This window comes from Balearica regulorum, chromosome 8 (genome assembly GCF_011004875.1).
Source record: "Balearica regulorum gibbericeps isolate bBalReg1 chromosome 8, bBalReg1.pri, whole genome shotgun sequence".
In the NCBI taxonomy this organism is placed as follows: domain Eukaryota; kingdom Metazoa; phylum Chordata; class Aves; order Gruiformes; family Gruidae; genus Balearica; species Balearica regulorum.
Window position 1 is genome coordinate 5,156,445 of NC_046191.1, and position 17,836 is coordinate 5,174,280.

A 17,836-nucleotide genomic window follows, 5' to 3' on the forward strand; every position below is an offset into this window, starting at 1 on the left:
TTTTCTGCATGGTTATGTGAAAGCCAAGGTGGCATCAAGCAGCGGGGGTTTGGGTGTGGGATCTTGGACCAAACCCACCTCCACCACAGCAGCACGCTTTGACGCGTAGTTGAGGTGCCCCTGCAAGTAAGGCATGCTGTCTCTCTAATGGTGCTCTCCTGAGGTTTCATCTAGGTTAATTTGTTTATGTTGGGAAAGTGCTAGGAAACGGGGCTGGAGAAGTGCAAAGTGTTCTGACTGAACATAAGCACTCCCTTTTTTTTCCAGCAGTAAAAGAGCTGAAAAAAGTGGTGGTACGTGTTCAGCTGACACGCACTGATGGCACCATTATCAGAAGGAGACGTGTTGCCATTAGCACGTGAAGCTGTGAAACAACATGCCAAGTGTGTCTTCTTGAAACACATTGGACCTAATTCTCCGTCGTCTGTATTGATGTCTCTCCATGGACTATGCTGAAGTTGCTCACGATTTACACTGTAGAAAATGAGGGAGGAATCATGGATGACTGACTCCCTCAGTGTAACAAGCCGTACGTGGGGGCAGAAATTTTTACTTTCCCCTCTATTTCCAAACGTCCCCTAGAGTTTTGTTGTGAAAAGTCAGTTATGAAAATTGAGAATGTGAGGGGGGGGAATATGTCATTTGGGTTGTGATTTGCTGTTAATTAAACTTTAGTGTGACACATCCTTTATGTCAGGGGATTCCTGATTCTCATCTCAGTGGCCTGGTAGAACAGTGGAGCATCTCCACCGAGATCAATGCTCATTATTATTTTCCTCATTATCATCATGATCCTCATCAGTATTTGTTCTACAACGCTGGCTACGGAATGGAAGCGTAGGCAGAGATGACCCTTGTCCGTTCTCCTTCAAAACCTTTCATTTTTAACAGATAAGAGACACAAAGGCTGGGTAGGGGAAAGTGACAGTGAACTCATGACAGAGAATTAACCAGCTACTTGGAAGTCAAAATCAGCCTTTCTTTCCACTGCAGATGACATGATGAGATAATCAGTTTTCATTATTTTCATCAGAGTACAAGCACTTACACACAGGTTGAAACCCACGGCGCACAAGATGGTGATGGATGTTATCAGACAGGATTTAGCTGCATGAAGCTCGCACATCTGTGCAAGAGAGGGACTCAAGGGTAGGTGGGAATGGCGTCTGCCCAAATAACAGACGAAGCAGAGGGGGAAAGTGGTTAAATTCAGTAGATGTTCCCTAGAGAGAGCGAAGATCTGGCATGGAAGGTAAGGTCCACAGCCTTGACCTGTTCATGTTTGGTACCCTAAATGGGATTTTGAGAACTGTTGTTCTTTCTCCTCAGCTGCAAGAGTGTTACTGTGGGGAAGAATGCTCATTTTACAGACCCAGGCCTGAACCATGGCTTTAGGGTGGCACTGTAGGGACCGGAGAGCCCACTATGATTTTCTTGCCTAGCAGTAACTCCTCGAGGTGCAGGTGGGCTGATGTCAGGACGGGGGGGGGGAGCTCAGCCTCGGAGGAGAACCAATGGAAGCAAGGTTGAAATCCTGCTCAGTGCCCCTTGAAATAACCTCCTCAGACCCTGTTATGCTCACCATGGGGATGCTGCTGGCATGAAACACCGCGAAAGGGCAGATGCCGCCAGAAGCATTTGCAAAACAAATTCAGAAAAATTGTCCAGATTTGAAGTGACATTTGGGGGCAAATCCAGAGGCAGAAGACATGAATGATGTCCCATTCATGTCTGACTGATGATGATTGTAAGGCTGGAGAGAAGCTGGGCTCAGACCGGGATTGCAGACGTACCCTGGCAAGTCAGCCTGTTTCTAGACCTGTTTTGTGCTACATTTGGGACAGCAAGAGAAGCATCTGCACTGACATGTACCTGCAGGAGACCTCAAGCACAGCAAGCGTTTGATGATCTGACCGCCTTGTTTTGCTGGGTGATCTCTTATAAAATCTGCAAAAAGGACCACATAAAAAGAGGTGTCCCTTGGACTTAGGGACCTGGACCTTTCTGCTTCAAATGTTTAAAATCAGTTCTTTTGGACGCTCTGGAACAGAAAAGACTCTTGCCAACCTGACAGCTCATTTCTTCTGGTTTTGAGATGTAGGAGGAGAGGTGTGATTTCTGTGACTCATGTCCTCACAACCAACTCATAATTCCACAACCATTCCCTCAGTGCCGGTAGTTTCTCTTTCTGCTGAAGGAAAATCATCTGGGGGTCAGGAAGCGGATGGAGTTGTTAAAGCTCTCACATGGAAGTGATGGGATACAAACATGTTGAAGTTGTTGTAGGCTGTACCACAGGAAAAGCTGCAGCTATTTCTTTGGGGAAAACCACAGCTCTGAATATAACAACTATTGAAAGCTTTGGGGTTCCTGGAACAGATCAAAACTAGTCAGGATCAGCCTTACTTCTAGCCTGATGAAAGAGGTATTAATCCTGCTGCTCATAAAGAATTTAAGAATATAAATGTATGAGCTGCAGCCTAGAAGATTAGAAGAACACTTAAATAAATGATAGAGGCTGGATTGATGGAAAGGCTGTCATGCCAGCATCAACTTTTCTCTCTTCTGGACTAGGCAGTTCCCAGCCCCTGTAGAGCTTCCAGTTATGGAGAAGCACTGTTGTAATTGTGGTCATCAGGACCCCTGCCTGTGGCCAATGTCCAGTGCTCCCTGTCATGCCATTCAAACACCACCTGCAGGTCCTGTACAATGCACTGAACTCTGTGGGATGATGGTTTGACAGCAAGCTCTTCCAAATAAACTCCTGGAAGGAAAGACATGCCTGCCAGGGAATGGATAAGTGTGGTGTGTTGACCTTGGCTCGCTGCCGGATGCCCGCCCAGCCGCTCTCACTCTCCCTCCTCAACAGGATGGGGGGAGAAAATGTGATGGAGAAGTTCATGGGTTGAGTTAAAGACAGGGAGGTCACTTACCAATTACTTTCATGGGCAAAACAGACTCAACTTGGGGAAAATTAATTTAATTTATTGCCACTTAAAAATAGAGCAGCATGGTGAGAAACAAAGACAAATACTAAAAACATCTCCATCCTCCTTCTTCCCAGGCTCAACTCCATTCCTTCATTCCCAACTCCTCTACCTCTTGCCCGCCAGCAGCGCAGGATGGGTGGGAAGAGGGGGTTGTGGTCTGTCCATAGCAGCCCCTCTCGTCCGCTCCTGCCTCCTCACACTTTTCCCCTGCCCCGGCATGGGCCCTTCCATGGGCTGCAGTCCTTCAGGATAAACCTACTCCAGCGTGGGCTCTTCACGGGCTGCGGTTCCTTCAGGAAATATTCTGCTGTTCCAGCACAGTCTCCTCCAGGGGCTGCAATGTGGGTATCTGCTCTGGTGTGGTCCTCTCCATGAGCTGCAGGGAAATACCTGCTCCATCCTCTTGTAGGAGGTCTGACCCCATGACCGGAGGCACCAGAGCTCCCCGATCCAGGAGGAATCACCTTCTGCTTGTGCAGGGGAGTGCAGTAGGCAGCAGTGGGGACCTGCGCTGGGTTTGCAGATCCACGAGGCAGAGAAGCTGTTTTGATGTGTTTTCCTGGCAATTCCAAACCACCAGCTGTGCCTTGGGTCTGCCACGTGGTAGCTGTGGTCTCGCCTTCTGGGATTTGTGTAATGTCGCAAGCGTTTTGTGAGGTAATGTTTTGTTGTTTAAATGTTTATGTAAGGGATTAGCTATATTTCAGAATATCTAAGTGCAGATAGCCTTGGTTTATAAAACGGAGAGCAATGCTAATTTATTGCAGAAAACACACAGAATACTTCTTATTGTCTGAAAAAGAAGATAGCATGGCAAGTTATAGAGTTAATGCATCACTAAACAAAAAAAAACCAAACCACCAAATTCCTTCCTTCCTTCCCTTCCTCTCCAAGACAGTGGAGAGGAGGCAGTGGAGAGGCAGTACTGAAGATCTGCTCAGGTTCGCCGTCTTTCTCGTTGGCGCTGCCCGGGTGAGCCCTCTCCGCTTCGAGCCCTGCGCCACCCCGGCGTGCTCAGAAGGAAGCTTGGGACGTTGGGGAGATGCATTGGTTGCGCCAAAGTGTTTTGTAGATCAACCTGGGGAGGCGAACCCGTGTCGTGTAAAATGTTTGCTGCGTGTAAGAAGAGGTTTGGGGCTGTTACGGACCCAGAGAGGGTGGCAAGCTGCTCCCTCTCATGTGAGCATTATAACCCGGTGCGTTTGTGTAGCACAGGGGTTAATGGGCTGTGGCTCAGACTTGCTGGAAATTGCCCGTGACCAGAGCGCTGTGGTGATGTTTGACCTCTCCTGGCCCTGAACCAGAGCAGTATCCCCTTTGGGTGAGATCTCTGCTGCTCTTTGCAGCAAGCTACAAGTCTACAGCTTTTTATGCACTTAAAATGGCTGCTGGCGAGAGGACGCACAAAGTATTTTCCTCTTGTGAAAAGCCCTTTTACGACAATAGGTATATTTTAGCATTGTGGATTTTCCTAACATATTTTGTTGAAATTCAGCGAGATTGCCAGTGCACATCTGTATCTGCTGAGCAGCTGCTGGCACACAGAGCTGGGTGTTGGGGCGGCTGCGAGGTTCGTGTATGGTAATTTGCCCCTCTGGAGCATGGCACAGCTAATGAGCACAGTCCCTCCAGTCATAGGAAGCGCACAGACGCTCATCAGAACAGATCGGAAACAGCCTCTGCTGACCGGACTCGTGAAAAAGCTGTATTTCGTGCATGGCAAATAGCAGGATGTCGCATATTTTTCATTATTAACTCTGAATCCATACAATTAGAGGTAAAAAGAAAATAATATATTTTTATCTGTTAAGTCTAATGATAAAATAATCCTCAAGGAAAATATTGATCCCTACCTTGCCTTCTCTCTCCTATAAAATAGGAGTTTTCATTGTTTCACCGGTTTGTCAGTGCATTGCATGTACTGGAGTTAGCAGTACATCTTGTATGCACATCAGCTCTGCTGTCCTGTTCCCTTCCCTTCCTTCCACCAAGACTTATATCGTTTTCTTTCCCTTCCCGTGGGTGATGAGGAGTGTCTGGTCGATGGATAGAAAGGACAAAATACTTCCTTGTGACACCAGAAAGAAAACGATCCAGGGAGTTACAGACCACTAAGTCTTTCATTTGTATCTGGTAAACTGGTTCCAATGATAAGAAAAAAAAGAAAACATTTGGGAGATGCTGATAAGATCAGGCTTATCCAGTAGAAAGGTACTGTAGAATATGGCTGGAAGTGATAGGAAAAGCCTAGGCTTGATGACCCAGCAGGTCACTTACAGTCTTTCACTCTTAATCTCTTAGAAGTCTTTGAACTTGTCAATAAGAAATGAAGAGAGAGGAACTGGTTTATCTCATTTATTTACGATATTGAAAGGTCTTTAGCAAGGCCTCTCGTAGAAAGCAGTCAAAAAGACAAGGTAGGTGGGTGAAAGGGAAAAGTATAGTCATGAATCAAAACCTGAAGCGAAGGTTAGGTGTAACCAGGCAATTTTCACCATTGCAGAGAGTTAAACAGGAGTTCCTTGTGTGTTCCTAAGTCCTATATCAGGTCATTGATCTGGGATGGAGAAGAGGTGGAAGGGTAGCCAGGTTTGTGGGTAGCAAAAAGCCACGAGGTTGGCCAAGTCCAGGGAAGACAGTGAGGAAGCTCAGAACAACCTAAACAAGTCAATAAATAAGTGACACAACATCAAAAAAATGTTCAGTGTTAATGGATGGCGTTTGCCCACCCTGTGGTTTCCTTTTGAATTTGCTACAGTTAAACTAGAAATAAAAGAGTCTTCAGTTCTGCAGTTGTAGGAGATCTTGTTGGGCTGCTAAAGGGAGAAGAGATGATGTCTCCCTGATAACCTCCCCAGGAAGGTCTGCATTTCAGGAAAAACTGTACCTGTGACTTCAGACTGCCATTAGTGATCCCTTTTGCAGAAGTACGGAAGGGTTAGACAACCACATACATAGTATTATCTAAAAAACCAGCAATGGTACTCTGCATCAGAGTAGTCCCGGTAGTGAAGGAACCCAAAATAAGAGCCTTCACATATCAGTATGAACAATTCCCAAATTACTACTAGGATTTAAGTTAGATTTTCTCCTTCCCTTTAGACACCGCTTCTTGTTTCTTTTAAATAGCCATGTCTCTCTCTTTGTCCTAAACAGGAATTTTGAAGAAGAGGTAAAAAAATACCGTTTGTTTGCTTTGCCAGCTGGTCTGACTGTCGCAGCTGAGTGTGTTCCCTGCACCCCTGAACTGATGGAGCCTCCTGCCTGCCTTCTCTTCCCAGCTCTCTGCCTTTCCCCAGTACCTTTTAAGCCAGAGGAGAGCTACTAGCTGTCCCTTTCAAAGCTGGGAACTGAAGTCCTGAATATTCCTAATTAGCAGCGAGAACCTTTTAAGGAATTGAAAAGTTGCATTGTTATGATTTGGGAAACAAAAGCTGAATAAGAACTGCAACACTTAACTATGGAATTCCACTTTATTTTCCCCTAATGCAGGCTAAGCTGCCTTACAGCAATCTTTTAAATGTAATGATTGAGACTATTATAGGAAATACTATACAAAGCAACATTTTTTTTTTCAGCCTAAATAATAAGTAGGGCAAGGTTTTAAATGAGGCTAGAGTAATGAATGCTGTACAATAATTTTGATGATAAATTTCCCCAGAGGATGAAGTGGAAGAACAGAAGCAGGCTGTATTTAATCATGCAAAGTTAAAGGAATGCAGACCAACAAATATTTAGAGATGTACAGTTTTTCTAACCTTTCCTGAGATACTCTTGCCCCTTTTTCACCTGAGAAACTTAGCAGAAATTCAGGTCTTTCCGTGTGTAATAATTAGGAAGAGGAATTGATCACATAGGGTCAAGTGTTTCTTTGATGTAGTGCGCAGCAATTCCTGCTTCCTTGCAGGCTGGAGCACTCAAACAATAAGACATTTGTTTTTCACAGCTATTTCATTCATCAGTGAGTCTGAAAAGCTAGCTTTGAGCAGATATAGAGCATGTGATGACATATTCTGCAGCTGCTCTTCACCTAGTATTGACCCAAGGAGATACATCCCCACCATACAGCAGAGCCCTGTGCAGAGATCCTATCTTTGCTCCCAAAAGCAGTGTAGTTCCCTTCGTGCAGTGCTACACGCAGAATGGTAAGGCGGCCCACGCATTGCGTTGCAGAGATGAGGTCTGGGCTTCCACGTACTGAGCAAGCTCAAAATCATTGCCCCGTGCTCCATCACCCCGTGTAGACCAGCCCTTCCTGTGCACGTGCCAAAGACCATCCGCCCCAAAGGTGGTGCTCCTCAAAGGTGATGCTCCTTGGCTGTGGGTTCTCCTGGTCTTTGCTGTTTGTCTTGAGGAGATAAACGTGACTTCAAAAACTAAGAGACAGTAAAAAAGTCACTGCTGACATCTGGCTTACTATGTTCCTGGTTGTTCTGCACGCATGCACATGCTTGTGGTAGAGTTAAGCTTTACTTCCATAAAGTATAGGGTTGGGTTGCTTTGTGTTTTTTTTAAAATACCTGTTGAAAGTAGGGTGTTTCAGTGGACTTTAGCTCAACCTCTAACAATATTCACTCGGCAGAGGCAAAAACCTGAAGATTTCTGTTCTGCTGGTCAATACTTGAAGTATGTATTGATTTCCAATGTAGGTGTTAACTTTTTAGCCCTTAGAAATGCTCTTGATATCAATTTTCACCTTGCTTGATGCTCATTATATGCTGAACATTATGACAGTGAGTAAGCTAGGATTTCATCTGGCGAGACAATTGGTTCTAGTGACTTCAAGGCTGCAAAGTGCAAAGATTTACTTCTCTTGTGTAAGCATCATGATAGCGTGACACATTGGTGTTTAAGGCAATGACCTGAGAAACGCTTTTATGCTGGCCTGGTGCAGGCTTCCTCTAGTGTTTCTTTGTCTGTGTGGCCCATCCCTGAAATGATAGAATAAACCAATTAATAGTGCTATTACATTCATGTTGTTTTCTCATAATAATTCATAGAAAACGAGCCTGACACCCATAGCTCGGGTTGCTGGATGGCTGGGCTTTCTTGAAGCAGTAAGACACACATGGTAAGCAGCACGTTCCTATGTGATTATGCCTCCAGTAGCGTTAGGAGGCACAAGGTCAAAAGGCTCAGTGACTTTAACTACCTGAGAAGTGCCATGTAATCCCCTGCAAATGGGCTGTCTACAATGTCTTATTGCTGTATCAGAGAGGGAATTATTTCTTTTTAAAGGCAGGACATGAATTACCTCTGTAATTGGCACAGCTATGACATCACTCACTGCCAATCACAAATCTTCTTTGTCTTGGATTTGAACACCTTAATTTCAAGCTCAGGTCATCTGAACAAACTGATTTTGTTAAAATGGTGGTTTGTCCTCTTTGTGCTCTGAGTCCCATCTGCGTCAGTGAGGAAAGCACCGTTTGTGCTTTGTGCGTGTGCGCGGTGAATTGCTCTGCAGTAGCTTTTGCATCATCATCAGGCGCTAAACAGTGACTGCAAAGTCTTTGCAGGGCTGATGACATGCGAGCCATGGCCTGACTTGTAGTGCCTAGAACATTATTTAAACTCAGGAACTCAAGCAATCGAGGAAGCGAGGGGAGGGCAGACAGCAAGGTAAGCACTTCAGCATGCAGGCAGCATGGCCGGGATTTCAAAATCAATGTGTAGCCATCAAATTCTTTCAGCCTAGCGCTGTCTTTTCCTTTTTATTGGCAAGCATAACCCCAAAATAATAAAATCATCCCGATTTACAGTTATTGTTGATAACATAAGTACACATAGGTTACAGCTTTACTAGCCTGAGCAGATGAGGAGCAGGCCACGAGAAGGATGTTATTTGTCTTTGGCGATACTGAAGGACCATAGGCAGTTGCTGCCAGTTTTGAAGGGGGAGGATGAGAGACCCCAGAGAAGGAGATTTCCCCTTTGTTCTCCCCACTTTAAGCCCCAGCAGAAGAGGAGGGTAAAGACACAGCCCCTAAGAAGCTCTCTGCAGCCCCTTGGGCTTGTTTCGCTGGCTTCCAGCCAGCAGTCGCCCCTTCGGTGGGGAAGAGGAAAGCCTGCGCTAAATCCCGTGGTCAGTCCCAGAGGATGTTTTTCCTTTGGGAAGATGGGAACGGATGCCAGAGGTCACGGCTCGCCTGCGTCTCACGTCTGCCGGTGGGTGGGATGAGAGCATCTGCGCGCGGGAAGGTGCGAAACCCCCTGGTCGAGGGGATGCTGCGAAAGTTGGTTTAGTTGCAGAGGGTTTTGGGGGCAAAGCAAGAAGAATATCATCCTGTTAGAGGGCAAAAAATTAACAAATAGTTTTAAAGGCTTAAAATAAATCTGTCTTCATAACCCGACTGCAGTGCTTTTTTCCTTAGATATGTTTTAGAGGTAATGATACCTCTACGGTGAACTCAATTAACCTTCTGCAGCCTTCCGTGTGACAGGGAATCCTAAATCTTCTTTTTTATGAGTGCATGTGCAAGATTTGAAGCTACTCTGAACTTAGCATTAATAAATGCCGTTTCCTAATTGGTGCCAATTTGTTTGTTTTTTACAGTGAGAACGACATGGTGGCTGTGAGTGGGATCTAGTGTTCATGGTTGAAAAGAGCTTTCCACACAGGAGCGAGGTAACTTTATTACTATTAGTGCAAATCTGTTGCTTGTGTGTGGGTGCCTTTTGGGGTTTCCATTGTTCAGTGATGTTACAAGATGATCTTAAGGAGTTTAGCTTTGTTTCTCTGTGTTGTTTGGTATAAATGGGTATGTTCATGGCCAGTAAGATCTGTGTGACTCTCCTCTGTCTGAGACCCCATGCATTTTGAGTGTCCTTTGGAAGTGCTACGGGAAAAAGGACAGAAGGAAAAACCTGTATATTTAGGCTTCCACAGCTCAGTTTCCCTACAAATCTTCCTTCTGCTTTGTGATACATCCTGGTGGGTGCACATTGTATCGGGAGACTCAGTAGCGTTCGCTCCTGCCTCACTTCTGAGATCTTTGCATGAACACATGCTGTATGAGCAAAATGTTTCATCTGGGAGGGAGGATGTCAGCGATAAATGAGAAAACAAGAGAAATGGATGATCCCCCATAATGCATACCCTATAATATAATCATTGTTGTTTGATAAAGGAGACACTTCTAGCAACTCTCAGTGCCCTGCTAGGTATGTCTGGATTTATTATTCAAAAAGGCACAATCAAATCTCTTCATTCAGTTGACGAATGGGAGCTATTCAATTCAGTATCTGCCTCTTATTTATAGCATATAGCGGGGTGATTTATATGCTGGCTGCAGATCTTCCAAAACAGTTTTAATTAGCAGCATTGGCTATTAGAATGAGAGTCCTGCAGCTTCCCTGTCATACGCATCCCCTTAAATGGAATAGAAATCTTGCTCTTTGCTGGGCAATGCTTCTCTATTTTTTTGATAATGCCAGCAAGAAAATGTACCTGTGCTTTAGTCGCTCAGAGAACGCATTCGTGTTTGCGGCTCCGAGGGGGCAGGCAGGGGATGTTGAGGAAGGTAATGCCATTTATTGCTGTGCCTTGGGGAAACGGGGCAGTCCGTGGGGCGTTAGCATTAACATCACACGGGAGTTTGCAAATGTCATAAGCGACTTCGGGTTTGAGAACAAAGTAAGTGCCAAAGATGCCGAGACCAGCTGCTCAGGCTGCCGGCACGGGTGTTTCTGGATTCTGCTCTGGATTTCTGTGCTTGGAGGAGGATGGATGTGAGAAGGCAGGAGCCCTCATCTCAGCGTGTCCTGTGGTTGGAGCGTTCACAACATTATTTTTCCTGTGTGCATTGTCTGATGATATAAGTAAGCATTTCCCCCAGCTGTTCCCTTATCCGCAGAGCTGCTCTGGCTTGTGGTCTAATTGCTACCCCTGAGGTACAGCCCAGGGTAAGGCTCGGCGTGGAGGTGAGTTCAGTAAAGGCACTAGTTTGAGTCTCTATTATTTTCACGCATCTGGTAGGAATGTAATCCCTTTGAGACCTCTGCCTATCTGTCAAACCTGAAATCAGCCAACAGATTCAAAAGTTATTTGGGGAAGCAATGACTGACAGAACAATTGCACGTCTCCTGGTTTTTTTCTGAGAAACCAAGCTAAAAAAGCGCAGGAAACACAAAGAGTATTTTTTTGTGCTTTATGCGGTGTGTGCAGCATGCAGAATGGTCTGTTGTTACGCTTCCACTGATCCTTTTTTGACATGAGCAATGCAGTCATTCTGTCTTCGCATCAAATAAGCCTTTGTACTACTTGTCACCAGCGCGCCGTGTCTCCGTATCTGTGTAAACTCGATGTTTGCTACATCCCCTCGTCGAAACTCTGCTGCTGCTGCCTGCAGGTGGGTGGTTCTGCCAAATCTCTGGGTGTTTTACAGCAGCGTGCTGTCAGTGACGTTTACTCTGGAGAACGAGAAAACCTTAGAAAATCTTAAGTTTGAGGTTGACAATAATATGAAAAGAGAGGACATGAGCACTGGACCTGGTTGCAGATGTTTAGTGTCTCTGGGTGTCCATCCCTTGGAGGAGGTCGAGGAAGCAAGCCACAACTCAGAGAGAGGGGACAAAATAAAGCTCATCACTAACCTGCCAACACTGTACGTGTGGTTTCCATTGGGAAAACAAGGAAATAAGAGATGAGGACATAAAAACTCCTGCTGCAAACAAGCCTGGAACACATGTGGTCAGAAGGAAGGGTAAATACGGTGGGGAACGGCAGGGAATGGAAATGGTTCCTGCGGTTTGCAACTGGGAGACGATGGGCTCTGCAGGCAGGACAGCAGTCATTCACAAATCAGTGCAGCACTGTGAAAAAGTCACAGTCCTCTGGCTGAACACAAATTAGATATTATTTTTATTTTTTTTTTCATCCTCAAAAGTTCTGTTTAGGTATTTTTATTTCCTTTTCTGAGCATATTGATAAAGCACATTGTTTAAAGAAGCTTTCAAATTATTAACGTATTTGGGCTTGTCTTTGAGCCAAATGAATAGGATTTGGTAAGCTGTCTTTGGATATTACACTAAGTGCTTTTCTACTGCGATTCTAATAGAGTGTAGGGCTGAATTTGATAGTGTTACCTATCAGTGATTAGAAAGTGAAGGGCTTTCAGTGCGTCCGTACTGCAGAATTGGCTTTGATTGATAGTCCAGGCATTATGCATTTCATCGTGTTTAAATTTGGCCTTAAAGTAATGAGATTTCCTCTGAAAATCCCTCTTTTCCCCAACGTTTTGAAAACATTTTGAAGGTATGAATTGGGGAGGAAAAGAAAGAGGAGAGAGAACAGTTTTGTTCATAAACACTTAAATATTAAATTGTGCATTAGTCAGTGGTACAGCATGAACTCTGCTGGAAAAAGGTTCTTTTAAATTGCCAAAATATTAACATTGTAATTATTGAGCATGGATAATAGTTATGAATTATGAATCAGTCAGGTTAGCAAAGTCACAGCTGCCTAATAGAGAAAGGTATGAGGGGAACGTGAGGGAAGATGATTGAGGATTCCCTCTTAATATTTTCATATGCTCCTCTTGGCAAAGGAGGTTGCTGCTCCTTCTGCCGGTCCCCGAGAGCTGCAGAAGCCCACTGAGGGATGCAGCATCCCTGCCTGAGGAGCACCTTCTCTGCAGGAGGACGGTCTCTGTGCCACCAGGGCTTTTTGGCGTGCCAGCCCAGCTGGAAGGCCCTAGGTGCTGTGCTTTATTCGGCACTGTCACCATTTGTCACCACTGAAAAGTCCTGGCGTGCTGCGAGGCACAGCACCTGCAACGGGAATCGCTGTTGCTTTTAAACCTTGTCTTCCCTGAGGAGGCTGTGGAGGGTGTCAGCGATGCCGGAGTGGTTCAGGAGCACGGCTCTAACTTTGCTGATGACCCGCTATCTCATCTTGAGAAAATAACTTCCCGTCACCGTCTCTCAGTTCCCCTGTCTGTAAAATGAAGATAACGTCATGTCATACCTCTGCAAAGTGCTTTGACATCTATGAAGGAAAAGTGCAACCTCGAAGCACACGGAGAATATCCTACTACCAAGCGACTCCAACAGGAGCTCCAGCAGCGCTCGCTCTTAACATATATATATTTTTTATTTTTTTTTGTCCTCTGCGATCGGTGAGCCCTTGGGGTTGCTGTGGCAATAGGTCTTGCCGTGTGCCTCTACGTTTTATAAGGGCAGGTTGCTGGTGGTGTTAACACACAGCTGCTCTTCCATCGGTGATTCAGTTTGCATCTGGCCAGCTTCTTGCCTTTTCTTCAGCCGTATTTCTTTTCTCCAAACAAAACCAGTTGTGCTTTTACTTCATTTTTTAGAGGAGGGCTGTAATGTGTTTGAATTGTTTGTAATAAACTTTTGAGATTCAGTGACCTTTGTTAATCAGGAAGAGGGGTTTTTTGAGGTCTGTAAGAAGAATTAATGATACGTAAACTGTTTGCTTTAAAAAGTCTCTTCCTGAATTTGGGATTTCCCTGGTAGCCATTGAAAGGTCAGAGGCTGGAGGCAGAAGCTGTGAGCAGCTGGGAAGAGGGGAGCTGGAGAGCACTGCAGGAGGACAAACCATCTCAGAGCGGTTTCAGAAGTAGGGAGAAACACATGGCATTGGGGAGAGCCCAGTGTGTCTGAGAGACTGGCCTCAAGCCAGGACTTTGGAGCATCTAAGGAAACAACGTACAGACTAGTAGCATGCCATTGTACCATGCTCATATTTGCTTGCAATATTCTGTTGTTTCAAAAGCAAGTTTGTGCTTTCAACCAAGTGCTCCTTGGCCCTACAAGAGTTTTAAGTCATATGTGGCTCAAAGGAACCAGGAGAATTTTGAAGAAGTTTGCAGCCAGCTGCTGGTGTCCCAGCTGGTGGTACCGACCCTTCTCCCAGACACGCAGGGTGAGGAGCCTCTAATGGAGGTTTGCCTCCTGGACCCTGCCACTGTCAGCTGTCGGTGAGAGCAGTCTGTCCCTCCAAGTGTCCACCTAAACTTTCCCAGCGTTACAACGCTGTAGTGAGGACCATCCAGACTCCAGTCCCCTCCTGCTGCTGAGAACAAGTCCCAGGGCTGTGCCGAGGAAGGACGTCCCGGGTCTCTGCAGGAACCAGAAAAGGCTCTGCTGCCTGCACATGTTGCCTGTTTTACTGGGGACGGGGGTTAGATGCAGTTCCTCCTTGCAATTGCAAAAATGAGTGAACTGCATCAAACGGTACCGTCAGTATCCTGAAGCAGCAATGGCTGCAGAAGCAGAGGATTGGTAGGGACTTTCACGGTTATCCATCCGTATGTCCTGTACCTTTGTGTCACACTTTGGAAGTGGATTCCCCAAAGAGTCCCTTTTCCAGAAACTCCCTGGGATGGAGCAGAGCTGTCAGTCATGTTGGGGAGTTCATGGTCAGAGCGGTGGAGGGTGGCTCCAAAGCTGCCCGTGCGCAGACTCCGTGGAGGGAGAGAAGGCTTTCCCCTGGAGGTCTGCTTTGTGTCGTTGCTAAGTATGTTCCACGAAGTTAGGTTGAGGGATTTCACAGCACAGCAAACCCCCATGGGGTTCTTTTTCCCTCCCAGCCTCTATAGTGATGATTATGGGGACCTTACAGCTCTGAGTTAAACCCACGGAGAAACAAGAGTTCATGGAGAAAAGGGCAGTTATCGTAAGAGAGGGACAGTCAGTGTCCTCGATGTCCTAAAGGCTGCGCTGGCTTGGTGTAAAGGGTCCTTACTAAGGAAGGTCTTTTTGTGAATTTTACAGAACTCTGCATGTTTAAGGCAAACCCCTTAATGTTGTTTTAATGCGTTTTGGTGTATTCAGTAGTGGGGTTTACCTAGCATGCTGTTTCTCAGTGAAGATAACGTTGGGAGATGTCTTACAAATTAGTTGCAGTGCAGTGCAGTCTTTGGTTTCCTGCTGTGCAGCCCTGTTGTTCACCCCACTTAGCTTCTTCAGATGATGCAGTGGAGCTTGTTCTCCAACTCGTTTTCAAATTTTTATCAAGTTTTGGAGAATAATTGCATTATGTATTACAGGATAGCGCATTTGGAGCGTTTCATTCACAGAAGCACATCGCATGACAGACAAGAGAGTTTGCCTAACTTCATCTGTACCCGTACAGGGCAGGACATCTTGAGGGCCATGAACCCCTCCTTCCCTTGCAAGCAAGCAGAGGGAGGGAGATGGCATCTCCCCAGCCATCCCTTTGCAGTGCGTGCTCTTCACTAGGGATGTATTTAGGGCCTGATTGCTGCCAGTGTTGAGGGGGACTTCGCTCCAAGGTGGCTCAGAGCGCGTGGCCTTCTCGAGGCTCGTCCTGCAGCAGTGAAGTACGGGCATTGCTCTTTCTCCCAATGATTAAAGAACAGAGCTTTCTCTTTAAAGAGTGTGTTCCTCAACAACGTTAATGGAAAGGTTATGGGCTAGAAACGTATCCATCCGATCCAGAACACACAGAAATCCTGGATATGAATGATTTAAAGACTATGGGAAAGCGTAAAGATGTTAAGGTGAATTTACTACTTTGTTCAGCACCACAGATTGTGTGAGGGCTCTTCAGCATGAATTAAAGAAAGGTTCCAGTCATGAGATATTACAGTTTAATTCAGACATTAGTACAGTCAGGGAGAAGACAGTAATGTATTTGCACAACCAAATAGGATTTCCCATACTGGATCGCACCTTTAACGTATCTGGTCCTGTTTCTATACGGACAGTGCTATGTGCATCAGGAAAAATAATGTCATGTGGGATAATAGGCAGCTGTGGAAGTCTACTAATAGTTGGCTCATATCCCAACCCTAACCGTGAGAGTTAATCGTTAAAAAGCCCTATTGGATGTGAGTGAGGATGTTCTCCTGACCTTCATCCACCTCAATGCATTAATGAATCACCTACATCTCTGCACCTTGTTCATATCGAATAGCAGCGAGTTCTGCAGGGCAATGTTGTGTTTAAAAATAAACACAGTGCTTTTTAAGGGCAGTTTTAAATGTGACGTTTGTCATCCATTACCTCATTCTCATTCTGAGAAGATGGTATAGTAGAGAGCCTGCTTTATCTTCGTTAAACCACTCTCCACTCAAGTATACCCCCCATCACTTTTTATTCATCCCTTCTCTAAATTGAAGAAGCTACCGGTTTTCCTTGCCTCTGAAAATATTTGCAGCTGGCATCTAAGCTTTTAAACGTTGGTTGTTTTTTTTTCTTTTTGAGGTCAGGTGTGCCAGTGTTTCAGTCGAGGTCGGATACACCTCCTGGCTTGATATTTTAAGCGTCATTTCTTGTTCTAGTCTCTCTAGATCTTCGCTTTGACTTTCTGACCGCTTCTGTTTACAGACCTGTGACTTTCCTGAAGCTTTTATTCCTCCTAGAAAATGCGGAGGAAATAGAGGTGGCCGAGGAAGGGCACTGTGCCTGTGCGACTTCTGTGCTTGAAGATTTGTTTTACCCTTCTGGAGGCTTTCTTCCCCCCTGATTTTTTTTTCCAGTTTAAGAATTTCCAGCAATGGCTCTGAAGTAATCCCAGCGCTCTGCCTGTTTCCATTTTTCAGCTGAGAAAGCTTTGCGCTGTGTGTTACAGAGACCATCAAACCGGGGTCTATTGCGCATCAGCGGTCTGCCGGGTGTTTGCTGCTCCCTTCAGAAACAGCATTCCCGGAGCCATGCCGTGAGGAGCTCAGCGAACAGATGGGCCAGGAAAGTACCTTGCTCTCGGTGGGTCTGGAGAATGAACTCATTATACAGCCAGTGGTCTGTCACACGAGCCTCATTTACCAGTGGCTGGTGTTAAAAAAACAAGCCCTGGAAAGCGGTGCCTTGCAGGGCGTGAGCGCTGCGGCGTCAGCCACGTACGTCGGTGTCATTCAGCGAGCAAGCTTGTTGGGTATGAGGAATAGGGAGGAAGCCTGGAGAGGCAGAGAATTTACAAACAGGCATCGGAAAGCTTCATTAAAACAATGAGAGAAAGTCCAGCTTTTGGGAATCAAAAAACGTCGCGTGGAGAGGAGCCACATTTCAAGGCTGGCTCTGTGATCTGGACACACCTGAGGTGAAGGTCCCATTTCCTTAGGTGGTACGTCTTGCCAAGTATTTCCTAAAAAAGCCGTAAAGTATTAACAAAATGTGTTAAAAAGCACTGTGTTCAAAACAACAAAAAGGATCAAAAGTCCCCAGGTTATGTTAGGCCGGATAGGTAACTGGGCAGCTTTCCATCTTTCTCCTCTTTCCATGCCAACTGGGAAACATCTCGGAGCTCCGTGCGGCTCAGCGCTGGGGGCAGCATCCGCGGGGCTGCCAAGCTCAAACCGCCCGAGAAATGTAACGTCTTCCTTCTTGTCTCTCGCCCGCTCATCAGCGGGGAGCACACTTCGCTAGAAGCGTGGTGCGGTTTTGAAAAGCCAGGAGAGATGAAACTCTGGGATTTAGCCAAAGGAATTGTTTGAAAGTTCTGGGGTTTGGCTCGGTCGTGGCAGGGATGGGTTGAGGATTGCAGGAGTCCTCGGTAGCTGCTGCTTGGGTTGCTGTGAAAGAGGGAAATTTTTGGCACTGGTTTATTCGGAGGAATATAACAAATGTCAGAGTCGACAGCAGTCTTGGAAAGGGAAAGTGCAGGGTGGGAATGCTTTTGTTTATTTATGGGAAAATCCATTAGGAATATGGGGGAATTTGTTGTCTCTGAGTTGCTCTGTGGGTTTGTAAGTGAATGATTGATAGCACGTTAATAGTTTTAAGCTCCCTGCTTCAATAATATCATTGGGAAATCGGGCTGAAAAATATTTGCCTGCCTGTATAATCTCAAGTTTTATGCCGGCAAAGCACATAATACCCACGGCAGTCGTGTGGAGTGGGGTCCGGCACCCGCGTGA

At 45.8% G+C, this 17,836-nt stretch overlaps 1 protein-coding gene across 2 annotated transcripts in view; it reads left to right on the forward strand.

The window, feature by feature from the left end:
* Positions 1-17,836, forward strand: part of DAB1 (DAB adaptor protein 1) — a 467,469-nt gene that overhangs the window by 218,004 nt on the left and 231,629 nt on the right. For both annotated transcript variants that reach the window (XM_075759288.1, XM_075759286.1), the window contains exon 2: positions 9,547-9,618. The gene's annotated coding sequence lies outside the window, so the exon portion shown is untranslated. The remainder of the gene's footprint in view (positions 1-9,546; positions 9,619-17,836) is intronic.